We start from the raw sequence: 27,054 nt of genomic DNA, 5'->3' as shown, positions 1-27,054 counted from the left end.
TTTTTAAAGTAGCATGGTGTAAAGTAAAAGTAGATGGGCTGATAAGGAATCCACTGAATTTACAGACTAAAGGTTCAGACATTTGTTTTTAAGAGAAAAATGAAAGAAGGAAACAATACAACAGATATTTTAATATGACTTTAATGTTTATTTTCTAGATTTAATTAAGATTATGAATCAGAATCAGTCTCCAACTCCACTGTAAAGTTTATCTATTACTTCTTCTGCTCAGGCACCTGCAAATTAAAACAAAATTGTAATGCTTAAATAAAGTCATATCATCTCAGCACTAGTTACATATGCAGAAGTCATGTTAATCAGCATTATAAAAATGTATGAAATTTTCTTCACTGCACTTGTGCTTCCCTTACTATCGTTAAGCCATGATACAAGATAACTTTGCACTTACTTATCATTTCTGGCAAGTGGATGGTGCAATCAATTTGCACAAAGATGAATTTATTTCATCCAAATATTTCATGTGAATAAAAATTCCAAATGGAGGCACTTGTCCGATCAGACAAGATATATGCATATTGTAGTTAGCTGGACTCTAGCTTTGATAGTCCTGGGCAATAGGATAAGCTGATTTTGTTATCAGTTTAGAAATGCATCCGCTTTGCAAATACTATGCTTTAAAAGACGAAACTGAATCCAATATTGATGAAATAAGAGTCATTTGGATTACCTTGTTTTTTATCATTCTGCGTTGGTTGGGTGCATATTTGAGGGTCTCTGATATGGTCTCTTCCATTCCATTTGCCTTTGCTTTGCCATTAGTTTTCAAGCAGGCTTCTGCAAGAGTAATACAATGTTTTAAAAAAGTTTCACAACAAAGGATGCATTGCATTTTTTTAAATGCCAGCAATAATCAATGGAATATTTTTAAAACATGTACTTTGAAATGTGGTCTCAAGTTACTTTATCAATTCATTTGAAAATCTCTGGCAAGTCACATGAAAAACACAATTTAAATCAAGCCATACTTACTTATCAAAACCTGACATATCACAAGCTCTTGAAATGCTTTTTTCCCTTTACGTCCCTTTGGACTATACTCTGGCCAGTCTTTTTGTTTTAAGCTTTTTCATCATCCTGCAGACACTATCCCCAATTGTAAACCTGCCAAGGGAGCTCAAGTAGCATATCTGAAAATAATAATAATAATAATATTACTATTTTTTGATTTTGATATTATTATTAGTAGTAGTATTTCATGATCGATGTGACAAAATATGCTTGTATATAGTTATTTTTTGCCATGGTTTTGCAAGCAAATTTAATTTCTCTAACTTGAAAAAAATTTGATAACATTAACTATGCAACACAATGTACTAATAGCAATTATAAACCAAATTAACCACCGTGAATCTATTAACTTCATAAATGACATTCACTCAAGGATTGAATTAAAGTAGCCACATAATATGTAATAGTGTATATGTAGTAAAATACCTGTTACATGTTCATCTCTAAACATGTTTTGGCCTACATCCGTAAGACAAAACAGCCGACCACTACATGTTCACCCCACCCCCAAAAATAATTATACAGGCACTGCAGAACTTGCATAATGCATATTAAGGTTCACAACAGCAAATAAAGGTTATAACAGTTTTTTTAAATAGAAAATAAAGCCCCAATTTACCATCTTCTTGGAGAGTTTGGGATTCTCCTCCAACCTCTGGCAAAGGCCCTCTAGTTCCTCCACTGAATCACATGGCATTGCAAGAATTTCTTCTCTATATTCTGTGTCTGGGCCTTGTGTATGAACTTGGAGGGCCAGCTGCTCCAACAAATTCTCAATATTTGTGTCCAGTTTCATAAGTACATTGAACTGGAAATCTGTAACAGATTTGTGATGAAATTAGTTTTGAAAGATCAAGATCATTATTATAAACTCCTTAAAAAGATCTGTACAGTGAACATGGGTTTAACAATGAAATATATTTATGGAATGAAATACATGGTTTTTGTACAGTTTATATGAAAACTTTTCCCATAATCCTTTATTTTTTTATTCCCTGGATATGTTGTTTCACTGCTGGTGTCTGTAAAGTCTGCATTCAATGTAGATGGTTTAGGCGTCTGACTTACACAAGACAATGGTATACATCAGAAAGAAAAATAAAAAAAACCAATGGAATGATGAACAGTCGACACATCAATGAAAAACAATTCATTGTTTATTTGCACAAATAAGTCTTGAACAGTATGTTTTATGACCTATAATTTAATTAATTAACATCTCACAATGTTCTGAAATAACAGTATCTAAGCTACAAGAGCTTGTGCTTTCATGTCATAATCTTCCATTTTGCAAACAAATTTTGATGTTGAATCAATGTATATGACCTTAGCATTGAACACTAACATTCAAAATGTCTACAAGATGACAAGACTATTATCAACTGAAGTGACAACAAACCAATGAGTTTTACATGCATTGAACATAAGCATTTTTAAATGCTACAAAATGTGTTTTTAGTGTATGGCCACAAATTACCCAACATTTTGTCAAACATAAAACAGTTCTACTACCTTAGATGAGAATTAAATTCATAAATACAGTGTATAATTGACCTACTCGTATTTAGAGAGCTGTAAATGAAATAAGAGATTATATAAAAGTCAACACCTGTAGTATTTGTTTCATTATTCTATAATGTACATTTTTTTTCCATCCTCAATACTTACTACTTGCAGAGGAACTGGCAGAGAGAAATCTTTATATTCTCCACTCCAGAGTGGATGGGGATGGTGATGGTGTTGTCCTTCTGGATGCAGCTAAGAGTATAAAGATTATCACTACTCCTTAATTGCAGTAAAAAAGAAACAAAGAAATCAGACTGGATTTTTTGGCATGTAAACAAAATGCATACTGGTTGCAATGACCACTGTATATAAAGCAGTGATACAATATATCACAAAATGCATTCTTTTTTTAACAAAACATCTAATCTCATATATACAGCATCATGAGTAAGTAAGTACTCTTAAACACATCTTATTAAACAGACAGAAAAATGATGAAATTTATACATACTTTTGATAAAGAATTTCCAATTGTGGCATGGTATAAAAGCAATTGATAAAAAATAAAAAGAGACCAGATAAACTAAATAGAACATACCAGCAGGATAAGAGGAAATCTTGGAGTCTGCAAAATACTCTCCATTTCAGGAGGTTTTGGATGAGATGGCTGACCAGAAAGGTTTCCACTTGAGATTTTCATCTTTTTTCAGTTCTTCATTTTCATCTGAAATGTCAATGAGAACTTGTAAATACTGTATGAGTCCTTGAATACACTGACTCCTTGTGACATACAGGGTTTGCAGAACAATCGCTAGCAATATTCACCACTTTTAAATCCAGCTGGTGAATTTTCACCATGAAATGCATCCGAATGCAGTGAATAATCCTGGATTAAAGACAAAATAGTGTACAGAAATGTGCAATAAATTAGTCAAGCTCCAGACAAAACAAAGATATGATTTATCTCTGATTCATAATGACTTTTCTTGTGCTACACATTTTACCAATGCAAATTACATTGAATTTTGTAAATTAAATGGTACAATTAAGATATGTATGTCAAAAGATTACTAATCTTCAGCTTTCCAATTAATGCTAAACACAAGTATCAAGTCATGTATTTAGTCTCTCACCACCAATAAATGCATTTTTAAGTAATCATCGTAGAGTGCACCAAAGTCATGTGAACTTGATCCAATTCCAACATTACTGCTGCTTGAGTGCTTAGATCCAGTATTGCCTTCACTAACTGATGTTATTAATACCTCTCTCTCATCAGCATAATTTCCATCATTTTTCAAAACTCCCCATTGTAAAACCTCTGCTGAAGAAACTAACACTACACCATAAGGATTTAAAGAACTACTGCCCGGTTTCTAATCTCCAATTCATATAAAAAATATCTTACAAAAGGTTGTTCAATCCCAGCTTGCATCTTGTCTGAATTCAAACAGTCTTTTTAGCAATGTACAATCTGCATGTCGCCCTTGCCACAGGACACAAATTGTGTCTGCAAATAGATTACACTCCAGCCCAGTTGATCTATGTTGTGGTGTTGCACAGGGGTCTGTTCTTGGACCTGTTCTCTACACTCTATACACTCAGCTGCTCTCAAGTGTCATAGATCATCATCCAGTGTCTCACCAATTGTACACTGATGACACCCAAATATACAAATCTAGCCACCCAACTGAAGTTGATGCTACCATCCAAGGTGTAGAGATGTGCATTTCTGATGTGAAATCATGGATGACTTGTAACAAGCTGCAGATGAATAATGATAAAACTGAGGCCATTCTGATTACAACACAAAGACTTTCTCATTCACATCCTTTACCTCACACAATAAATATCAGCAACGCCAACATTAAATTCACACAATCAGTACAAAACCTAGGTGTTACTCTGGACAGTACTCTCACATTGCACCAACATGTCATGAACATATGCAAGGCTGCATATCTTGAGCTGAGACGCATCAGCTCCATTCTCAGATATCTTTCAGTTGATGCCACTAAAACACTTGTGTGTTCATTACTACTTTCAAGACTGGACTTTGGTAACTCAATTCTGTCTGGTTCATCTTAATATCTACTGCAGAGACTTCAAAAAGTTCAAAACATAGCTGCTTGGATCATACTTAGAGTACCACAATCAGAGCACACCTCCCCGCTGCTCTGTACCCAACACTGGCTATCCATTCGATCCAGAATCAAACACAACATTAGTTCTCTGTGCTACGTTTCACTGACAGACTCTAGTCCAACATACCTATCCGACCTCACCTATGTGTACACACAAGCAAGATACTTACACTCCTCTTCCGACAATCATATACTCATTATTCTCACTATGAAAACAGAGTCACATGGACAGCATTCTTTTGCATACCAGGGCCCAGCAACATGGAATGAATTGCCCACTGAACTTAGACACAAAGACGCAGTGATCCCATTCAAGAGTGCTCTCAAAACTACTTATTCTGACTGCAAAAACAAACTTAATGACTTAATAATGTTAACTACCTTAAATATTCTCAGCATGTTTTTTATGTTTTCTAATTTCATGGTGTTTGTTTTTGTAATCATATCATTGTGTATGTTTTTATGTTGTCTAATGTTGCAAAGCACTTAGAGCTTCTAAAGATTAGGCGCTATACAAAGTCCTCATTATTATTATTATTATATTTAGCTTGGATGAATATTTTTTAAATCAGTGGCCATAACTAAAACAATGGGATTTTGTTTTATGATCATAAAAGTATGTTGGACACCATCCATGATGTACAATGCTGTCTGACATTCCTATGCACCTAAGGTTTCCATCTCAAATATTAAAGCAAAATGCATATCAAATTTGACAGATTGACGAAAATAAAAAAAAGCAATGCTTACCATTTGAAAAGAGGCAATTGTCACTAGAATATTCTATTCAAAATGATATTAATTTTGGACACAGGGGATACCACCCCCATGTTTTCCTGACTCATGATATGTCGGCCTATTCTGTGCACAGCTTTAAAAGATGTAATGTTTATCCATCGAGCTATAGAAATGAAATACATTTACTGTAGACTGTTTCTGTCAGCAGTTAAGTTGAGTAATTAGGTCAGATTTATAGCTAGTTTACAAAATTCAATGTAGAATGCCAATAAATGACAAGATATATTATTGCAAACTAAAGTGATCTTGAAAAAAGATTAGTAAAGTTTAACATTTTATAAAAAAAATAAGCTATTATGTGGAAAAGAAACAACAATGAAATAGGATGCAATGTGTTTACGACTAGTTTTGGAAGGTACCGTCTCTAAGGTACCGTCATAATTGTACCGTAGTTTAATGGGTGGAAAGGCCATTGAAAGGTAAGGGCAGTGCGGAGACCATTGAGTATGTTCCAGAATAGCTGAATCTTTGTAGATACATAGATCCATTCGTAACTTCAGTCCGCAAGCGAAACACTGTACTTCGTATCCCAATCCTGACTCAGGTCCGAAGTAGACAAATCCTGTTCTAGCTAAAACATACGAAGAAGGTAATCCTTCCCTATCCGTAGGCCATTTTTGAAACATGTCCAATCGACGGGCACAATCACAATAGTCAGGTAAGAAGACTGGAAAATGGTAGGGTTTGAACTTGGAGTTCTTGCTGGATTTCTCACTCGATTCTTGCTGTGGCGAAGTCATCCTTCTGGTGGGTGGCTATCCTCTTACAACCAATGTTTTATACCGACATGTCCATACGGCAAAGTAAAGTGGGTGGGAAGCCGCACTCGCTTCTGCTACACGATTTGATAGACTTTTTCCAAGGGTCGACTGACGATGTGGTGTGTGGGTAAACGTACAATCTTGTTGGGTTGATAGGTGGTCACTTTCTCTAGACTGCAAGGCTTCTTTCAATACGCCAAAGTTGACCACTCGACTGGTACGATAATTCAGAGTAAGTCCTTTCACTTTACACTTCGTGTGCACTTCTTGTTTGTCCCAGTATTCGTAGCCGTAATTTTTGGGACCACCACTGACGAAACTTAGAATCTTGTCATCGGGGTGCTCGTCTGTCCAGGCTCCTAAACGGTCTCCTTCGATGTCAGGGTGCTGTTGACTCGGGTGATCGATATAAATGCAACTGTCCATGTCAAAGTACAAGACACGTTCCCCTAACAGTTCTAAAGCTTCGTACAATTTTAAGCGAGCATGAGCTGTCATGTAAGCTGCAATGATGACATTTCCAAAGGGGTCATCTTCTACAAAGTTCAGATCTTCTTCGTAATTCACCAAGATCAAATCCTCACGAACGATGTCCACGTGTTTCATGAATTTGGCTTTGTCGTGAATCATCTGAAAGTAGCGGGAAGGTTCGGTCAAATACTCCGTCTTGGGTAAACACAGTCATTGTGCCATTTTACCCCACAAGCAATTTAACATCACTTTGGCAAATCTAAAGTGATCTAAAGTAATGCCTTCTTGTGCCCAGAATTTCTCTCTGAATGTCTTTTGGTCTTTGGGAGTGTGACACCAGGACAGATAGCCACTGGCTTCTTGCTTCAGTTTCAAAAAGGCATCCACGTAGTCTGCGAAAATGCCTTTCTGCGTGGGGTCACCCTTGTGGAATTATTGTGTCTTGGGAAAGTGGCAAATTTCGTACACTTCTAACAGTTGGTATCCCATGTTCAGAGCTTTGAACAATTCTACGCTGACCCATGTCCCCGTCAAGGCCCGTTCTTCCTGGGTGTGATGACAAGGTTGATCTTGGTTGCACGTTTCAGCACAAGTACGGCACAAAGGAAACAAGTTTGCCTTGGCAATGGCGAGGTAAGACGGGATGGTATAGGTTCGTGGGAGGCAAAACTTTGCACTTGATCAAGCCTTCGTAGTGTCGAATGTTTTTTAGGTCGATGTGTTCGGTGAACAATTGTGGGTGCCCTGCAGGAAAGTAACAATATTTGCACACCTAGGGATACAGTGAACACACGTCCAAGTATTTGATTTCTTCTCCTTTCTCTTCATCAGCTTGGTACAGCAAACAGGTGGCATTGGTCCTTCCTCCGTACAAACTATCCCTTGGGTTCAGGGGGTCCATGAACTGGTAACTTTCCATGAGGCGTTTAAACTCGGGATCGGTGTTCAAACGGTGATCGTATTTGTGTTCCCACATTTCCACCACTTGGTATCCTTCCTGTTCTAACTTTAGGCGTCGCTGACAAATGGCCTGGTACAAGTCTTCCATGGCTCGTTGTAAGAACTGATTTTTAGTGCTGCGGTCAGGGTAACAGACGGGACATCCGTGAAATAAGCAACCGTTAAACTCGTACATGATCTTGGGGTTTTCTAAGTCCCAGCCATCGACCGAATGCATTCCGATGATCTTTTCGCCCTGTCCGTTGCGGGCATGCTGAATCCATTTGTCTTCCTTGTCGCACAAGTAATGCAACCAGCATGGGGCTTTGACCGAGTATTGACGTTTGACATAGTTGGTCGTTTGAGGACTGATGACAGCCACAGTGTTTTCAAGCATGAATCGTTGTCGGTAGACTAAGGAACATGCTTTGGCAATGGTGCAAGCTTCTTTCAAAGGATCGACCCCTCCGTGTTCCATGAACAGTTCTCGAAATTTTCCACAGCATCGCCGTAAAATGTCCACGTCGGAATGACGATACTTTAGCATTTCTTCCTGAAAGTCGAAAGGGTCGGAGGCATGAGCCTGGTACCAAGCGTAGAAAGTTTCTCGTTCGGTACGCATGTTGTCAGGGTCGTAATAGTGAGCCTGAGGCAAATGGGGTAGAACGGCGTGTTGATTGGCTTCTGTATTGAAAAAGTGTGGAAAGTACCCTTTAGCCATTTCTGTCATTCCAAACATTTTAGGCATTCGACTCAAAGGCATGGCTAAGTAGCTCATCGAATCTTTAAACTGCACTTGTCCCACTTGCAAGAAAATGATTTTGGCTCCGTTCAAAGTGACTTTAGGACGCTCGGTGCCACGTTCCGTATAGCATCTCAAAAGAAACTGTCCATCGTATCCGGAGAAATTATGAGCCATCACCGTGGCATGGTGATGACATTCTCCATAATAATGTTCGATGTCCTCTTGGCTCCACATCTTGTCGATGGGGTCTAAGACCCATTGTGTGAAATTGGCTAGTGTGTTCGGTCCTTGAAAGATTTTTTCACGCCCTCCAGGAATCTTACTGCAGTGAGGGCAATAACTCAAGATAGGTTCTTGAATCACTTCTCGCACGCTCGATGAGCCACGCAGAAATTAGGAATGTGAATACCGGTCTCTTGCATGCATTCAAAATCGAAAAAGATGAAATTGCCTTTCTTCTTCTTGTGATCATCCTCTTTCTCTGGTTGGGATTGGTATTTTTGCATGTAGCATTGGTGTTCCAAGTCCACGATGCAGTGATAAATGTGACATTTTTTTCTTTCCTGAACATACGTGTGCCTTGGTACTGTTGATACATAGACCTTGTCCACACATTGGGCACAATCTCAGGAGTTGACAAGCACATTTCTTCTGTGAACCTTGCATCTTCAGATGTTGTTGGTAACAGGCAGGGCTGACAAATGTGCGCAGACAAGCAGGACAATGCACTGGTTCTTGCCCTTCGCTCAGACAGGGTTGAGAGGCCAAACATCCTGAGCATTTCGATCCACAATGTTTGTGTTGCTCTCGATTATTATAACCATCATAAGTCACATTTCTCATAGTAATATTTGTATCCCAGGAATCTAGTGATAGTGGTAATGGTATCGAAATGGTCATCGTGATGATAGAGGTGAATGTATTTTCCATCCTTAAAGTCTTTCCCTCGAAACAACAGAGACCTGCGCACTTCTTGAGGGTGCACTTTCAAGGTGTATCGTGGAGCTAGGGCATCTTGCAATTTTTGCATCTCAGGAATGCCACAGGATGTGTCTTTGGATAGGCATGCTTGTTGTAACAGAAGTTCTGCTTCATTTCGTTGTTTGGCTCGGTTCGATTTTCGAATGTTCTCCCAGGCTCTTTTCCATTCTACCGTGTCGTTCTTGTCGGCATAGGTTCATCCCACCACGATGGCTCGGGCTAAACACATGTGGTCTTGAAAATTGTTAATTTGGACAAGACTTGTTTTGGTAATGCGAAGGTTGTTGACCAATAAGGTCTTTCTGCATTGTCCGGTCCCTTGAGGAGGAGAGACGTGGGTCATGTCCAGTGTGGCTTTTCCATCGGTGATGTCAAACTGGTCATTAGATTGTTGCACGTGTTGAATCTTGTCCATGACTTTGGAAGTGGTCAATTCTGCAGGGCTGCTAAACTCGATCCAAACAGGGGATTTCAAACCGTCATGTTGTATGGAAAGTCTCAAGCGATCATCTTCTTTGGGTTGACATTGTCGCTTGAGTGTGGTGAGCAAAGAATCCCACATGTCGGTGATGAACCCTTCTGCTTTCTCTAACAGTACTTCAGACTTGAAATCTTTAAACTTCACTGTGTATTTGTAAGCCGTAGTTCTAAATTTTCTAGAGGGACGCTTTTCCGTCTCTCGAATGTCATAGTACTATTCAGGGTTGACTAAGGGTGGTAAACTTTGTTTAGAGGGTTTGGATTCTGGTTCACTCATGTCCTCTTCAAAATCACTGGCATGAATTTGTGCCAAGACTTCAGCCTTGGTACGAGGCGATAGATCACGTTTCTGCCTCTTACTTTCTTCTTCTTTCTTCTCAAATGAATTGGATCATTTCATCTCGATAGCAAAAAAGTCAAATGACTAAAGTTTAAACACCATGGACTAATTTATAGTCATAGCAGACCAGCGTATATAAAGGGTATGTGTCTTGTCCTTTCACTATTCATTTCACTCTCAAACTGAGCACAACGATGGAAGAGACTACCAAGATCGAACGTTTCATCAGAGCTTTGTGAGGGGTCATTAGAAAATTCTCTTCAGACCAGCCGAGGGACTACTCTCCTTCCTTTCAAGATAAAAGTCAAGATACTTGCTATATCTGTCAGAAGAAAGGGCATTGGTCTTCAGAGTGTCCAGACCGTCAAAAAAGAAAAAAAAGGGGTTAGAAGAGACAAAAGTCAAGATACCTGTTATTATTGTCAAGAAAAAGGACATTGGTCACCAGACTGCCCAAAAAAGAAACAAGAGGAGTCAGAAGAAGAGAGGGATTCTTCAGAGGAAGAGGAAGAAGAAGAGGAAGAAAACAGACAGGTGAAGAAAAAGAAACAGAAGAAGAAAAGAAGGGAAGAAAGTGAGGAGGAAGAGGAGGAAAAGACTATGACGGTGAAAAAATTAAAAAAACAGAGAGTGAACAATGAGACAGAATAAGTCTATGAACTTTTTAAAGTGCTCTGTTGTGAATTGTGAATTGTAAATATTTATAAAAGAATAAATTAATTATAAAAGGTAAGTGTCTTTGGGTTTTGATTTTAAAATAAGAACCTACACTCACGCACACTCATACACAGACAGGTACTATTGGGTAAAATGAATTTTTTTAGTTATTGGCAATTGAAAGTCTATCTCTTTTCGAGAGATGTGGATGGCCCTGAAAAGGGCCTATTTTGGTGTAAGGGGTGAGTTTAAACAATCAACTTTAACTGTCTTAAGCCTTTGCCACGGCCAAGGCCTAATTCTGGACTGCGTACTGTTGATGATGATTTCATTGAAATCACTAAGGGTGGTGCGGTAGGCGTAGTCACAGGGTTGGAGTGTTTAGCTTGGGAAGGTCGTATTCTCTTCAGCCGTAATAAAGACGTCTGATACATTTGTTTCAGACTTCTTAACTCCGCTAAAATGTCTAACAGTACCGTGACCGTTTGATTTTGACACCCTTGTTTCTTTGCTGCTGCTTCTTCTTGTTGTTGTTTTTTTCTTACCTCTTCTTCTTGCTGCTGTTGCTGTAGGAGAAAAGTTTGTTCCGCTTCCTTTTGCTGTTGTATAAATTTCTCCAATTCTTCTCTCTGTCTCTGTCTAAAATTTTCCATGTGCGGTAATGAAGGAGAAGGTGACGAAGGTTCAGGAACAAATTCTTGCAAGGTAAAAAAATCCACAAAATCCCAATTCACCTCTTCTGAAAGTAAGTCTGGGTTCCCTTGGGTAGTCTCCACCATCAGTGCACCCCAATTGATCGTTTTCTGAGTTTCCGTCATGTTGAAAAACTGTCGCTTAGATTGACTGCGCACAGGCGCTAGCGAATCTATATAGACTATGTGACGTCACAGACTGCTCTCTTCGGACTGGACGTGGGCTGACTGAATTTTGTAACGCGTGTTTGGATTGGTCAACAAACTCAATCCGTTTCAATCCTTCCTCTCCCTATAAATAAGTACAGTTCACTGCATTCCTTCACCTGTTACTCAGCACCCCAACATGTGGACCGACGTACAATCTTCAACGCTTGTGTCTTCGATGATGTTCCGGACGGACATACCAATGTATGTCCGATCCAACTGGACAGTTATCCACAGGACAGACACCAGCCTGTGGATGCGAAGAATCTTATGTGGAGCATCAAGGATGCCTCAAAAGAGTCTTAATCTATGGTCCTGCAGTCAGGCGCAGCCTAAGGTCAAGAAGAAGATGTCACAGATGCTCTTTATGTTAAGGGTATATTAACATAAAACCAAAGGCCCTTTTCAGGGCCATTCCTATCTCTCGAAAAGATCTTGACTTTCAATTGCCTACCCCTTTTTTTATTTTTTTGTTTAAAAAAATAATAAAAAAATAGAGACCCCTCCCTGTTTTAATTTTCGCCTGTTCCATTTTCATAGACCCATCAGGTCGGGACCTTATTAAAATAGGGTCCCGACCCTGTTCCATTTCCCCTAGTCCCAAGACAGTCCCACAATTTATTCCCCATGTTCAATTTCCCTTGTCCCTAGAGTGAATAGTTGTTTTTCTTTCTCCCATGTTAAATTCCCCTTGTCCCTAGAATGGATATTTTTTTTTCTCCCATGTTAAATTACATAGTCCCCAGAGTGGATATACCCTTTTTAACATGGAAGTTCCCTAGTCCCTAGACCGTCCCTATTCACTACTACCATTGTCATTACCAGCTTGAAACCCAATTTAATGCCATTTGTATAAATTCATTTCAAATAAATAATTGAAGTGTAAAGTCAAGCAAGTATTCTGTTTGCAGATTTTACATTTTAGATATTATAGTGAAGTCATATTTTCTCTTGTTTAGTAAACTTTATTGCAACTGGTTCCAAAATAGTAAATCTTATTTAATGTTCATTCACCAGAATAGGTATTAATACAATCCCGAATTAACTGTATGGTACTAAAATATACCCTGATCTTGTGTGAGATTACAGAACTATACCTCAAGACAACAATAATATATTGAATTTATATTATATCAAGACTGTCATGGTTATGAACTCCAACTTTATTCAGGTTTTTTCATAATAAATGATCATCTTGTGCTATGGTTGAAAAGAAATCAAAGTTCAGTTTAACTCCATTCTCTCCACATTTGTCAGTTGTTAAGAGGCATACTCATCCTCAGTGTTATAGTAAAATGTAATCTTATTTGGATCAATCTTGGTGGTGTAATATATGAATGGAGAAAGAATATTATCATCCAGATTAAAATATGTTTTATTCAGACTCTACTAAAAATTTTAGTTGGATATGGGTTACGGAGCCTGATGTGTACGAACAAAGCAATGTGTACCATGACCTTTTTAATTTAACATTTTAAACTCCTGCAGAAGAAAGAGATTTTTTAGATCCATTAAACTGTATTAACAAAAACATTTCTTCAGTATGATTTTCCTTTACTTAGTATTGACAAAACTCATATTTTAAAGTTGTTGTTTTTTTGTGTTTGGTTTGGCCTTTTATGGTAAGCCAACACAAGTAAGTTATTTAGTGCCAAGGCACTTTAAGTATAGTGCCTTGCCCAAGGACACACCATGGTAGCTAACCCAGGTTGGTCTGATGGTAGAATTTGAACCTACCTTATTTCACAGGTCCAGAAAGCTAACCACTGAGCCACTACAGCTCCCCATCTTATAGTGGAATGCTGGTATACTTTATGATCAAGAAGCTAACCCAGGTTGGTCTGATGGTAGAATTTGAACCTACCTTATTTCACAGGTCCAGAAAGCTAACCACTGAGCCACTACAGCTCCCCATCTTATAGTGGAATGCTGGTATACTTTATGATCAAGAAGGATGGGTTGGGGTATGCATGTTCCATCTGAAAAAAGTGATGGAATTTTTGGTTACATAATATTTTAGTCATACAATATGAATCATTTTCTATAGATTTAAGATGTATCAGATCAAGTTAAGAAAAATCATATATTCTGTTTCCTGGGAATGTACTAAAATTCACTGTTATTGTTTGATTTTTTGGTAGTAAGCTTACTTGGTATTTTTTTCTTTTTAACTTGAATACCTAATTTGTTAACATCCTATTCTAAATCTTCATAGTTCTGTCTATTAAGTGACAACTGTTGATACATGTAGGGAAGTTTCTGTTTATATCTTTTGATTTTTGTGATTCTGGAAGTTGCAGTATTTGTTGTTGTATTATTAACCATTTCAGTCATTTAATGAATGCAGAGTATACTGCTCTATAAATGAAATTTATGGGAAAATAATGTAAAAGCATGTTTCACTGCAAATATAAATTGTTTAAAATAATATATCATTTATCATATGACTATTCAATTGTGGTAACTAGTATTCCATCCAATATCTATATATTAAAATATGTCTTTTCATACAGCTGGTGATCATTTAGATACAAGTCCAATTGAACATGATCAAATTATCAATGCAGGTGTTTTTATTAGTAGTAGTATTGCAAGTATAAGTGTTAGTATTAAGATTTCATATACAGGTATGATAAGTGTATCATAATGTTTAAATGATGCTCCTTGTTACAACATAAAATATGTTCATTGAAACAAATGGTTCACTGGTAAATTGGCAGCAAAGGTCTTCACTGAATTATGTTGCATAAACTATTTTACAATAAAACATATATGATGCATCTCAATTATGATGAATGTGAGGAGGAGGATTAGTAATAATGCAATTTAAGTTATCTTCATAACATAAGTTCTAGCAGATGTGTAATTTTTATGTGGTTCATCATCAGTTTGAAACTGGTCTATGATTTCTGGATCTGGACATATCTGGTCCCCTGCTGTTGTGCTGCTATGGTCTTTACAGTTCATTAGGATATCAGTTACACTTGGTTTACATTTAGAACCCCATGGGATAGAATGCCCAGTTTGAAACTGAGAGAATGGTTAATTATCCATAATATAACTCCTGCAGTTATTATTAGGTTTGATATCAAGGTCTTTCTTTAAAAGCTTTTCAACTCAGGTTCTGTTCTACCATACTGATAAATAAAGTCAAATTCAAGGCTTTCAGATTTGTCCAGTTTGTTTCATGTGTTGCGGCAGACAGACTGTATATTGCCACTGTACCATATAAATATCAGTGCTTAGTCTGCTCTCAGTTGCTGTGGTTTGATTAGTTACAAGTGTCATCACAAGTGACTAATTATTGACCAATGTAATGAAACTTGTATAATTAGAAGGCTGGACATAGTACACAATTAATTTTACTATATGTTCTCTACATTTGTTTCTCAGTACTGACCTTTCCACTGTGTGACAATCAATGCAAATCATATGTTAATCTAAAATACCTTCAAAGATGAATTCACGGTGAAGTTCTTGTCAAAGGTTGACCTGCTCTTTTTTTAGATCATTGACTGTCAACATAACAGCATGTAACCAGAACACGTATTTCACTTCCGGATCATCACCAAGGCCTTATTACTCACTGTGCACTGTCGCCAAAATACATACAGACAACAACACCCTGAGCTCATATTATCAAGAATAAACAGTTACCTTTAAATCCCTACCAAAAATGCATAAATAAAACTCTTCTATCACCACCAAAATGAGAGAGGAAAAAATGTTCTAAAAATAGACTAGAACTACATTCGTGGGTACTGAACTGGAAGTATTAATTGTGATGTAATTCCTGACAGGCTCCATGTTTTATGCCAATTTTAGTCAAACTTTTATATTTGCATGCTATACCTATTTCAACTTTATACATGAAGTCTTTTTGAATTTTCTTGCAAGGAAAACATGTGACACCTGTCAGAAAGTATGTAGTGCTGGTGTTCCACAGGGTGCAAGTTCTGGTCCAAGTGCTCTTGAGAAACCAAAACTAAATTTGCTATATCTTCCTTAATTATAGGAATTTTTCAATGCAGTAAAAACCTAATTGTGATACAAGATAAGCCCTGTCTGAAAATATGTTTGAAAGTTACAAATGTTGATAAATTCAGTTTTAATGGTAAATTAAATAAACATTTAAATTTTAAAAACTAAATTTTATTGAAAACTTAAATTTTCATACAAGTTTTAAAACACAGTTTGACAAATTTTAGACAGAAAAGTTGACTAATGAATGATATTTAAAACAAATGGTAGTTTGGGTCTGTATAACTGATAACATTTTCCCCAGGGGTAGTGAAGCATCATAGCTCATAGTGATTTTGGCAGCAAACCGCAATATGCCTGTCCAGATGCACATAGGTGTACACACTAAAGAAACACTGACAGGTGCTATGTTCCACATTTATTGTGTCAGGTACTTAGGCAGTTGTTTCCATAACTAATAGCACATTCAGATTTAAAGTTCTAATGGGACCACTACCTTGTTTTATAGCAAAAATGCATTCCATTTCAATGTCGATAACAACAAAAGGTGGCAATGGGATAGGAAAATAGTTTCTAGGGAGGTTCTACCTTACTGAAAAATGGTGCTGATCTCTCTCATGAAAACCTAAGCCATGTCTTTGAGGTGCCATATATCAGTGTGGTGATATGAACTAATCTTGGTCACTTATGGCAGTACACTGCACATGCCCTTATGAAACCATGCTATTACCACCAGACTACTCAGGAGAGCTTCCAAGCTGATCCAACTCTAACACTTTGTTCCAGATACCAGGCTAGACCTGAAAAGATACAATATGTTTCACTTAATTCTAGAAAACAGTAAGATCTATGTAAATGAAGTCAAAATGTGTTAGATATGGTGATTTCAAATTAACATTAAGGTTGCAAGCATGGGGGAAAATATTAAACTTGACAGAGTGACACTCAGAAATGTGAAGCAATGGCCATGTATTAAAGTGTTAAATTCATCCTAAAAGTATATGAGGTTTCTAGAAGCACATTTAGCCATTTACAAGTTAAATAACTAATCAGGTAGACTATGTATCATAAAGTTTAAGGCAATGTTGGGGTGGTGAGGTTTGATCATTGGTGTAAACATTATTACATACCAGTATACAGGAAAGTCAAGTGACAATGTACTAAATTAGAATGTGTTACTATAAGCATTCTTATTCATGAGGGAAATAACAATTTTGGATATTGCAAGTGAATACAGCCAAATGTGGTCATACAAATCAACTATAAGCACCAATAAATCCTATATCATCAGCTAAATGTGAAATTCTCATCCCCAAAACTTGTAAACAAGGATGGAAATTTGCATATGTGGGACATATACAATGTACTTGTTAAGATCAAATGTGCAAACATAATTCAAATGATCTATTTGAACATTTATATGGTATTTTGAAGAGTGTTGGTTACCAATTATTAAGCTCATTGATTGAGTGGAATCAGATATCAGCTGATGTTTCAATACCGCACTCTGTCAAAGTACTAAATTGAAATATGTTACCATACATAGGCATATTCATGATGAAAATAACATTTTGGGATATTTTCAGTGCACATAGCCATAAATGTGCTTTACAGGTTCACTATAGGTACAATGTCAGCCTATATGATGTACTGAATGTGAACTTTTGATCCCAAACATTCTAAAATGGATGGATATTTGTACATGTGGGATATGTAACCATGTACAAAGTTAAATTCAAATAATTTGTTTGAATGCTTCTTATGTAATCTTTAGAGTGTCAGTTAACAATAGTATTAGTAATTAATAATGCATAAAGCAAGATGGATCATTAGAATTCCCATAACATCATATAGGCCACAATGCCGCACTACACCAATAATATCTTAACCTAACTGAACAATGAAATGGAATGCATTTTGTATTCAACTTATATCATTTTGCTTTTTTCTTACATCCAAGGGTAAATATACCTGGGAGAAGCATATTTTATCCCTTTGACCTGTATTTCATTCTCAGACAGCTTAAAATGATTTAGTACAGAACTTGAGTAGGTTCTAGTATAAAGTTTTCATCGCTGTCCTCTCACTAAATACCTTATAACTATGTTTATAAAGAATTACTGAAGGCTATACAAGCAGATGTTTGTTACTCAGGAAGTGACCCCATCGTAAACACATAAATTAACTGATTGGACCCCTAATAAATAGTATGAATGGCCAATACAAATTATAATTTTGTCTTCATGTATTTTTAATGAAGGTCTCATTTTGACTACAAAGATATTTTCTCTGACAAAATGTGACAAAAATCCAACATTGGAGCTTTTATATGGTGTAGGAATACATACATGCTGATAACATTTAATATGATTCCCAAAAATATTATATATGTGCATTTTAGGGTTTTTTTAATTATTTTTTTTAATTTTTTTAAAATTTTATTAAAATTTTTAAAATAAAAATTAATTTTTTACTTTTAATTTCATTTTTATATTTTAAAAGTCAATATACATGACATATTAAAATTTCATGTGTCTATCATTAATAATAAAGATTTCATACCAATTTAAACTTTGCTCCAATACTGCCCTGACAGGACATAGTACACAATTAATTTTACTATATGTTCTCTACATTTGTTTCTCAGTACTGACCTTTCCACTGTGTGACAATCAATGCAAATCATATGTTAATCTAAAATACCTTCAAAGATGAATTCACGGTGAAGTTCTTGTCAAAGGTTGACCTGCTCTTTTTTTAGATCATTGACTGTCAACATAACAGCATGTAACCAGAACACGTATTTCACTTCCGGATCATCACCAAGGCCTTATTACTCACTGTGCACTGTCGCCAAAATACATACAGACAACAACACCCTGAGCTCATATTATCAAGAATAAACAGTTACCTTTAAATCCCTACCAAAAATGCATAAATAAAACTCTTCTATCACCACCAAAATGAGAGAGGAAAAAATGTTCTAAAAATAGACTAGAACTACATTCGTGGGTACTGAACTGGAAGTATTAATTGTGATGTAATTCCTGGCTGTATTTAAAAACTCTAAAGATCTTAAATGTGTGCTAGAGGGTAGGGTTAGCAGTTATACTCCCAATTATGTTTGTGATGAGCAAAAGCAGCTGCACAAATTTGAGCTTTTAGTTTGGTTCTGGTAGGGTCAAAGGATGCAGGTACATTTTACATTCATTTTTTACTAGAAATAGCTATTTTCAATATTTTTCTGTGACAAGGCAACTAAAAGAATCAGTATGTGCCTTATGCATGAATAAAGTTCACTAGTACTATAACAAATTAGCATACTTTTCATCACCCCTCTACCATCAAGATTTTTTTGTATTTACCTCTGTAGCAGACACAAATAAAAGTCGGCAGCTCATTTGCAGACTAAGTTATGCATATGATCTCCAATGCTCATCTAACTGTGACAGGCAGTCACCAACAAGCCAACCTATTTCCATGCCTAACTCAAAGTAAATCTGAACCACATTATAGATTTAGCTTATGTGTAAATTTATAAATGCTAGGCTTGTGATAATTAGGTTCATGCCTTCTACCTTAAAAATTAGAGGGATGTCAAAATACGAAACTATCCAGTGAGACCTATGATGTTAATTTTAATCCCTATGGGATTTGTGACATAAAAAACCCAAATGCTTTATGTATTAAAAGGTAACTAATGGGGGCAGGATCTGCAGTGAATCAATGGTTAGTATGCTAGACTCCTGATAAAAATGTTTGTGTTAAAATCCTGTTATCAAGTCAACCAGGTTACCTACTGCAATGTACCCTTGCCTTACTCCAATTCCCTCTGTACTCAGTAAACAACTAGTGTTGCTGTACATAAGAAAACCAGTCCATATTGATTTTACATATTTTACTAAATCCTGACAAAAATAATTCTCTAAATAAAGAATGATTAATATGTGATGGTCTCGCATGTAATCAAACTCTTCCAAGCTTTTAATGATATGAACCGATTTATCAATGTTTATCAAATTTGCATGAAAAACTATTTCTTATTTGTCATCAAATATGTTCAATGTTTTGATCATATAAGCATTTCTGCTACATTAGATCAAAATAATCTTTTTGTCAGAAATAGAGTCCTTATAGTATTTGCAAGGTCAACCAATCAGATGCAGAATTTGAGTTTAATATGAATGAATATATTTTTTACAAAATTGCTCTTTTGCTATATCTTGATGAGATAAATCTATTCACCAAGTCTGATAAAATTAATGAGAAATAGTTTTAAGAGCAGTAGCAAGAATGGCTAGTGAGATGTAGAACCACCACATTATATGCATAGATTTTGCTTATAGCCTCAGACATACAAGCAAATAATTAAACAAGTCAGATCTAAATTGGATCATAAACACTTTTGTGCAAATCATAAGAAACTCTGCCAATCAGATGCAAGGTCACTTCACTACCATACCTTTATCACACTCATAATAAGCATCATTGTGAAACTTGACTATATAAGCCCAATGGCCAAGCATGATCAAACTTGAATCAGCAGTAGTGGTTATAACCTCATGTATCTGTATGCATCTTCACTTCTTCAATCTAGATCTCATTTATATAAGCATGTATTCTAAGTTTAGTAAAAACTGCACTACATGTATAAATATTGCATGCGGTGGTAACATACTCAGATGAAAGATCACCTTATTATTATTAATGGTTAACACTCATTAAACTTCAAGGACAACTTAATGATTTTAGCCTATATTGTGGAAGTATGGCTTTTAGGCTGGTTAAAAAACTCAACTAATCTTATACATGATCACATGTATATACTTGGATTTTGCTCATTATTAGATTTATCCAAGATGTTGATTTAAGCCCAAAACCAAGTTTTATATAAACAAATTGATCAGAACTATGGACTCCAAAGTAGCTAATTTCTTACTGTTGAAAGACAGAAGGGGATGTGAAATAAATAACACACTCTGGACCATTACATAAACCCACTTAGCCTTTTGACCAGTTGAGATAAAATATCAACAATATGTTAAATAAGATTGATAAATTATGTTTTCTCACATTACCTCTAGCCCTTTTCAACATGGATGGTATTTTTCTTCCACATATGTCAGCTCTTAATTAGTGGCCCTTTCCCATCATGAATGTTGTAGGTGAAACTCTCAGAATTAGGCTTTTTAATTTATATCTGTAGAAGAAAAAAAACTATTGGTCTGCATATATCAATGTCACCATTTCTGTATTAGATTAAAATACCATATGTGTGTGTGTGTGTGTGTGTGTGTGTGTGTGTGTTAATTTTAGAATTTAAGCAAACTTGTCTCCATGTGTTTATTTTAAAACTGATGATGATAACACATAACAGGTTCAATGGATAAAATGTTATTTCTTACTTCTTACAACTGCTCATTATATCTGAATTTACATTCAATGTTTGTTTTAATTAACATATTTGGGATAATGGGCAAATTATTTATTTTGTAGTTTATCATTATATCATTTACCAGTCTTTTATCATTCAAATATGTAAAATATAGTACCATTATACTGACTTCATATTCTATATGATATCCCAGCAATACATATTAAGCAGATAAGTGCAAATAAAAATGTTCAGAATGTAAAATTTACTCCAAGCTCAAAGAAGATCAGCAAAAGATAATATCCAACAAATTACCAAACAAAAAGCGAAGTTAACGCAGTTACCTTTATTATGATGTCTCCAACACCAACGGTACTGTACAGCTACGTCTTCTGAGTTTTACCGTCATCTTGTCTTTCAAACCAGAATTAATTTCTTGAGCTCTTACAAAATGAAGAAACTTTTAAATACTATAATTTAAGCAGCTTCTTTACATGCCATCAGATAAATTATGGCACAGTGTTATGTCTGTCAACAAAACGCAACTTCACATTTGGACGGCGCGCTGTGTGGGCATCGCCGACACAGCAACTGACATGAATTCTCTATTAGCAGACAATGATTCGGAATAAATCCTTCGCAAATCTAACATTCTCGATTTTTCATAGTTCCACTTTTCATTGTTGCATCTGTTTGATTGTACAATTGCTAATGATGTTCAATGAATCAACTTCAATTCATCTGCTGTCTGAAATCCCGGTTCAGTTGGTATTTTCTTCCGCGCATGATGCCGTGTAAATAAAAGATACGGTCGACATTCAAAGTGGTTTAGGTTAATTTATTATTTTTCTTTATTAAGGTCATTTGCAGAAAGTGTTTCGCTAGGGTGAGAAAAAAAAATATAACAAAAAGAAAACTTTCTTTTCCAACGCTAATACTGTATATATTTCAATTTGTGATTGATGCTATAAATAAAAAAAGAATGATAATAAAGCATTTTAGCCCGTGGCTTCGGCACGGCACTCGTTTTTGTGGGTTTTTTAAAATGTTGTTAGTGTTGTTTTGGGGTTGTTTTTTGTGTGTGTACCACACTAAAAAACATACCAGGTATTAGGCCTAACGTAGGAAAAGAAATTATCCTCTATTTATTACTATTCTTACTGTCAAATGACGCAAAAGTGATCAAATTGCTATTAAGATTTTGTTTTGTATAACTTACCGCTCGTTTTCCTCGAGATAAAGCAGCCACTTCAAAATGATTATAAAATCTGAGACAGATGAAAAACGTGGTTTAAATAATTCGTAATCGCCTGCCTTAAAATACTGTAGGAATTTGCTAATGTATTTCATGGCCCTCGTTTGAATAGATATCAACGATCACGTATATCGACCAAAATTTGTATATTCCTGCCCACAATCATGTATTTTGTATTAAACCGTACATTACACGAGCGCTCTGTGGCAAACTCGGGGAGGGGGGGGGGTCTCTATTATACCCAGAGGCGTAGCTATGATATTTTGCGCCCGGGGACGAACTATAAAATTGGCGCCCCAGCCCCCTCCCCGTTTAATCACATTTTTGAATATTACCCTTGTTTACTTATTATAATGTAACGTTGTAAGCCTCATTTTGGCGCCCCTGTACCTTGGCGCCCGGGGACATATGTACTCCCCTTCCCCCCCCCAACCCCCCCCACCCCCAGCTACGCCTCTGATTATACCTGCTGTATCAGTTGAGAAATATATTGAACAGATCAGGCCCCAATACTCTCGCTCTGAAAAACATTAAAATAATTATATGCAGAATATCGGTAGGTCTCCCTCTTGCCGAAAATGTCAGCACCGTATATATTTTGCAAGTAATGTAATGGGTATAATAACACACACACACACACACACACACACACACATCTTTTTGGGAGTGGGGTGGGGGCAACGGACAGATGCCCCCATTTCCAAAAAAAAATAAAAAGTATTTTATATTTGTGTATTTCCCCCTCAGATGTGTTCTACGTTTTATTAAAACAAAATTTTATATAAAAAATTTAGTTTTTAGAATTTTTGATGGGGTATTTATGTTTCCATAGTGTTATCTAAAGGGTTGTTCGTCCGAGTCTGGTTTCCCTCACCTTGCTCGAAGTTCCTTCCCTTGAAATGTTTTGTAACCTTTGCTATATGTCGCCTAGGTCTCAGTGTTTGCTATATGTAATGGTGTTATATTGTGTGTATGCTATATTTTCTTTATGTTTGAGACAGCAAGTATAGATCAAATATCTTTCCCAGTTGTATTTCTTCCTTTATGATGTTATATTGTATCTTTTAATTTGTTTTATGGTTTTCTAATTTTGACGATGGAATGGTGTACTATTTAGATTTTGTTTAAAAAAAATAATTTCCTATTTTATTATTCGAGTGATAATATGTGTCGTTCCTCATAATAGTCTTTAAAGATGTTGATAGGTAGGTTACGCTCGATCCAAGGTTCACGCTTCTTTATTCTCTATGTGTTTTTCCTGGGTCGCGTTAGGCCTCCTTTATTTAGTTTATCTGATTATGCTTTATTGAAAGATCCAAACGTATTTATGAGACCACATTATTCTATAGTGGTCAACCATGCAGTGCGGGAGAAGTTAGTAGGGTTTTAAACTAAGTGTTATACAGTATGTATTTGTGTCTTTATTTTGTCTGTTTATGTTCTACATTGGGTGTTTTCAAAGACTCATGATGGGCCTGTGCACTTCACTGATCCCTGTGACTTAGACCCATGATGTCATCGCCATTTACTTCCCCCTTATATTTTCCCTGTATCCCTTCCTATATATGTCTTTAGAATTTTCTTTCAGAGAAAGAAGAAAAAAAATTAAATTACAAAATTCTTTTTCTTTTTTTAATTTTTCCTTTCTTCCCTTTTCTCTTTTAAAAAAAAAAGTTATGTGGGTTTCTTTGAAATATTTGAAATAGAATTTGAAATTTTCTTTGAAATATGGCTGTTGTGGGGTGCGAGGAGGGGGTATGGGTATGGCATCAGCTCGCAATTGCGCTACGCGACCCTTCGGTCTGTAATACCTATTCCTCCCTCCCCCTCTCTCCCCCAATTCCAACATCAATTGCGTTATATCAACCTGACGGTAAGTATCTATTCGTCGTAAGACGTATTGAGTTCTTGTTGTGGTTAATATTCTTATTTTTACCACGTATCTTATTTAAAAATCTTTATCACCTGTCCACAGGATATCATCGTAGTTACTATATAGTCTATACATTTTAGAACGATTTTGTTTTCGTAGTCTAAATCTATGAATAAAATGTTATTTTTGTTATACTTATATTTTTTGCAAATTTTCATTATTAACTTTATCCTATTATGTTTAGTTTTATCACATTGGACAATCGTATGTAGTTTGGTGAAGTTCGCTGTTTTACATAAAGGGCATTTCGGCATTATCCTCAGCATACGATGTTTGATTGTTTCTTCGCCTGTTAGCCAGGTGTTGTGCAGGTATTTAAAAATTATACTTTGTGTTTTGACAGATCTTATTTTCCCCAATTTTTCCAATTTTTTGTCCAATTTACCCTCTCAGTTGTCCTGCTCTACTCTACATTTTATATTTTTGGTTATCTCCTCCCTAATCCAAGCGTGACTTTTACTTATTAAATTTTGCATAAATGTTTTGTGTCTATATATTTTAAAATTAGTTCTCATATGTTTGCGTGGCACTTCGATTTTTTTATATTAATTTGTTATTTTTGTATATCTCTGGTCGGTTTCTCAAGGTGAAGCCGAACCAGTAGATGTACGGTGCTTCTCACGCTGTAGCCGGGTCTGAGTGCATTTTTTTTTTAATCTATTGATTATGTTAGTTAATTATAGTAGTAGAGGGCTCGGCAACCCCAAGCCCCCTCTACTTTTGGCCCTATATAATGTCTCTTTTTTTACATGATGCATTTTATGATTCCATATATAATCTATTATTTCGTTGTCTGTTTTGTTTAAAATTGTATTATCCATATCTATGGATTTAATTATGTAGTTAATATTTGAGTATAAATAAGTCTTGGCCACTTGGGCCCGCTCCATGATAGGTAATGGCGCCATGGCCAGATTTTCACATTTTCTCTTATTTTATTGATAATATGTTCATAATTTTCTACAGCTTCTTTTTTTATTACCAAAGTAAACCCCTAGAGCCTTTACAGTGTCTCTCAGTAAGTGTGTGTGTGTGGGGGGGGGGGCGATAATCCAGGGTGGTTGCCCCTCCAGTTAACTATTTTTAAGATTTCGTGCTTGTTGTGGTTTGTTTTGGAACCCGACGCTTATAGCATTTCCCCTCTCTTATAAAGATGTTGCAATCATATGCATGTTAGAGCATTTTTTAATTCTTTTTTAGGTTTGGTATTTGTATGCCTTGTATAATCAGGGGCGGATTAAGGCTCACTGGTGCCCTAAGCACTGACAAATCTTGGTGCCCCCCTCTTTTCCACGTACACCTGAGAAGATAACCCTAGGGTGTACCATGATCAAGAAACAGAACATCATGATCAATTTGCACTAGTTGTATCAGTTTTTTTTACAAATCTTCATTCTTTTTTCTTTCTTTCTTTTCACCCTTTTCTCAACTTTGTGGTGCCCCCTTTGGCCCTGGTGTCCTATGCACGTGCTTAGTCTGCTTAATGGTTAATACGCCCCTGCTTGTATATTTGGGTTGTTTCTTATCGTGTGACGTAGGATTTATATTGCCATTACGTATTCTAGCATTGATAGTGGACATCCTTGTATCACTGATCGTTGTATTTCAAATTCTTTCGTGCATTTCCCGTTTAATTATCCCAGTGTGTAGGATTTTGGTCCATTTTGGAAATTAGGTCTGAAACCAAATTTTTTAAAAACATTCTTTATACAGTTTTGTTCAAATCAGTCGAAAGCTTTCTCCTGGTCGAAGAGTACCATAGCACTCATCATACCAGTTTCATTTATGTAGTTAATTGTAGTTTTAATGTTTAAAATATTGTTTTGTATATCCCTCCCCCACAAGTTTGATTTACATTAATTATCTTGTTTATCCTACCCTTTACTGTATTTGTTAAAATCCTACTTAAAATCTTATAGTCCGTGTTTAAAAGTGATATAGGCCTCCAGTTTTTAATCTCGTCTCTATTCCCTTTCCCTTTGTATATAATTGTGATAACTCCCTCCCTCATAGATTTAGTCATTTTATTTTTACTTAAAACTATATTATTATACAAAGCGTTTAAGATCGGCGTCAGTTCACCGTGGAACTTTTGGTAGAATTCCACGATGAGTCCATCTTTCCCTGGTGACTTTTGTGAGTGTTGATATACTTTTTGTGATTTCTTCATCTGAGATGACATCATCACATTGGTCTCTATGTACTGCTGATGTCATCTCACAGTCAACATTTTTTAAGTAGCCGTCGATTGTGCTGAAGTATATGTTCTGTGTGGTGTGTGGTGTATAGTTCTTTATAATATTTGGAAATATTATTTAGGATATCTTCTTTTACAGTATGGGTTACATTGTTTATTTTGATATTGTTTAAAATTGTATCACCCCCTTTTCTAAATTCTTCTCGCTTATATACGTTTTTTGCCTCGTTGTAGATCTCTGTAAATTTTCCCGCCCTTATTATTCTCCCCTGATTTTCGCCTTCTTCAACGATTTTAATTTTGTCTGTCAATCGTTTTTTTTTTTTTTCTCCATCGTCGTTTGTTGTTTTGCTTAGTTCTAATTTGAGTTCGTTTTTGTCTTTTTTTTCTGGGGTTTTTCCGCCCTCTATTTGAGTACTGAATATTTATTCCTTTTATTTTGTTTTTTAAAACATCCCAATCAATTATTATATTAATATTTTCTTCATTTTTGCCGGTTTCAATTTCTTTTTTTAATTATTATTTCGACATATTCTTTGTCATTTAAAATCTTATTATTTAGTT

General features: G+C 35.9%; 1 long non-coding RNA gene across 10 annotated transcripts; it reads right to left on the bottom strand.

Moving 5' to 3' along the window:
* Window positions 1-227: 227 nt before the first annotated feature.
* On the bottom strand, window positions 228-21,941 carry LOC149772872 (uncharacterized). Of its 10 annotated transcripts, XR_016417558.1 has the most exons (9): window positions 21,450-21,927; window positions 20,810-20,931; window positions 16,320-16,531; window positions 13,615-13,729; window positions 3,134-3,259; window positions 2,698-2,787; window positions 1,649-1,845; window positions 991-1,148; window positions 228-795 (listed from the first exon to the last, which is right to left on the bottom strand). It is a non-coding gene; the product is annotated as an uncharacterized LOC149772872 (long non-coding RNA). The 10 variants fall into 10 exon arrangements; XR_016417557.1 differs by having other exon boundaries at window positions 1,649-2,814; window positions 21,450-21,925; XR_016417554.1 differs by having other exon boundaries at window positions 1,649-3,259; window positions 15,200-16,531; window positions 21,450-21,937.
* Between the last annotated feature and the right edge of the window lie 5,113 nt (window positions 21,942-27,054).

The sequence above is a fragment of the Sinohyriopsis cumingii genome, unplaced genomic scaffold, assembly GCF_028554795.1.
Source record: "Sinohyriopsis cumingii isolate HCF-2022 unplaced genomic scaffold, ASM2855479v2 utg001070l, whole genome shotgun sequence".
Taxonomy (NCBI): domain Eukaryota; kingdom Metazoa; phylum Mollusca; class Bivalvia; order Unionida; family Unionidae; genus Sinohyriopsis; species Sinohyriopsis cumingii.
The sequence above is the reverse complement of the archived record's forward strand: the minus strand, read 5'-3'. Positions and strand labels throughout refer to the sequence as shown.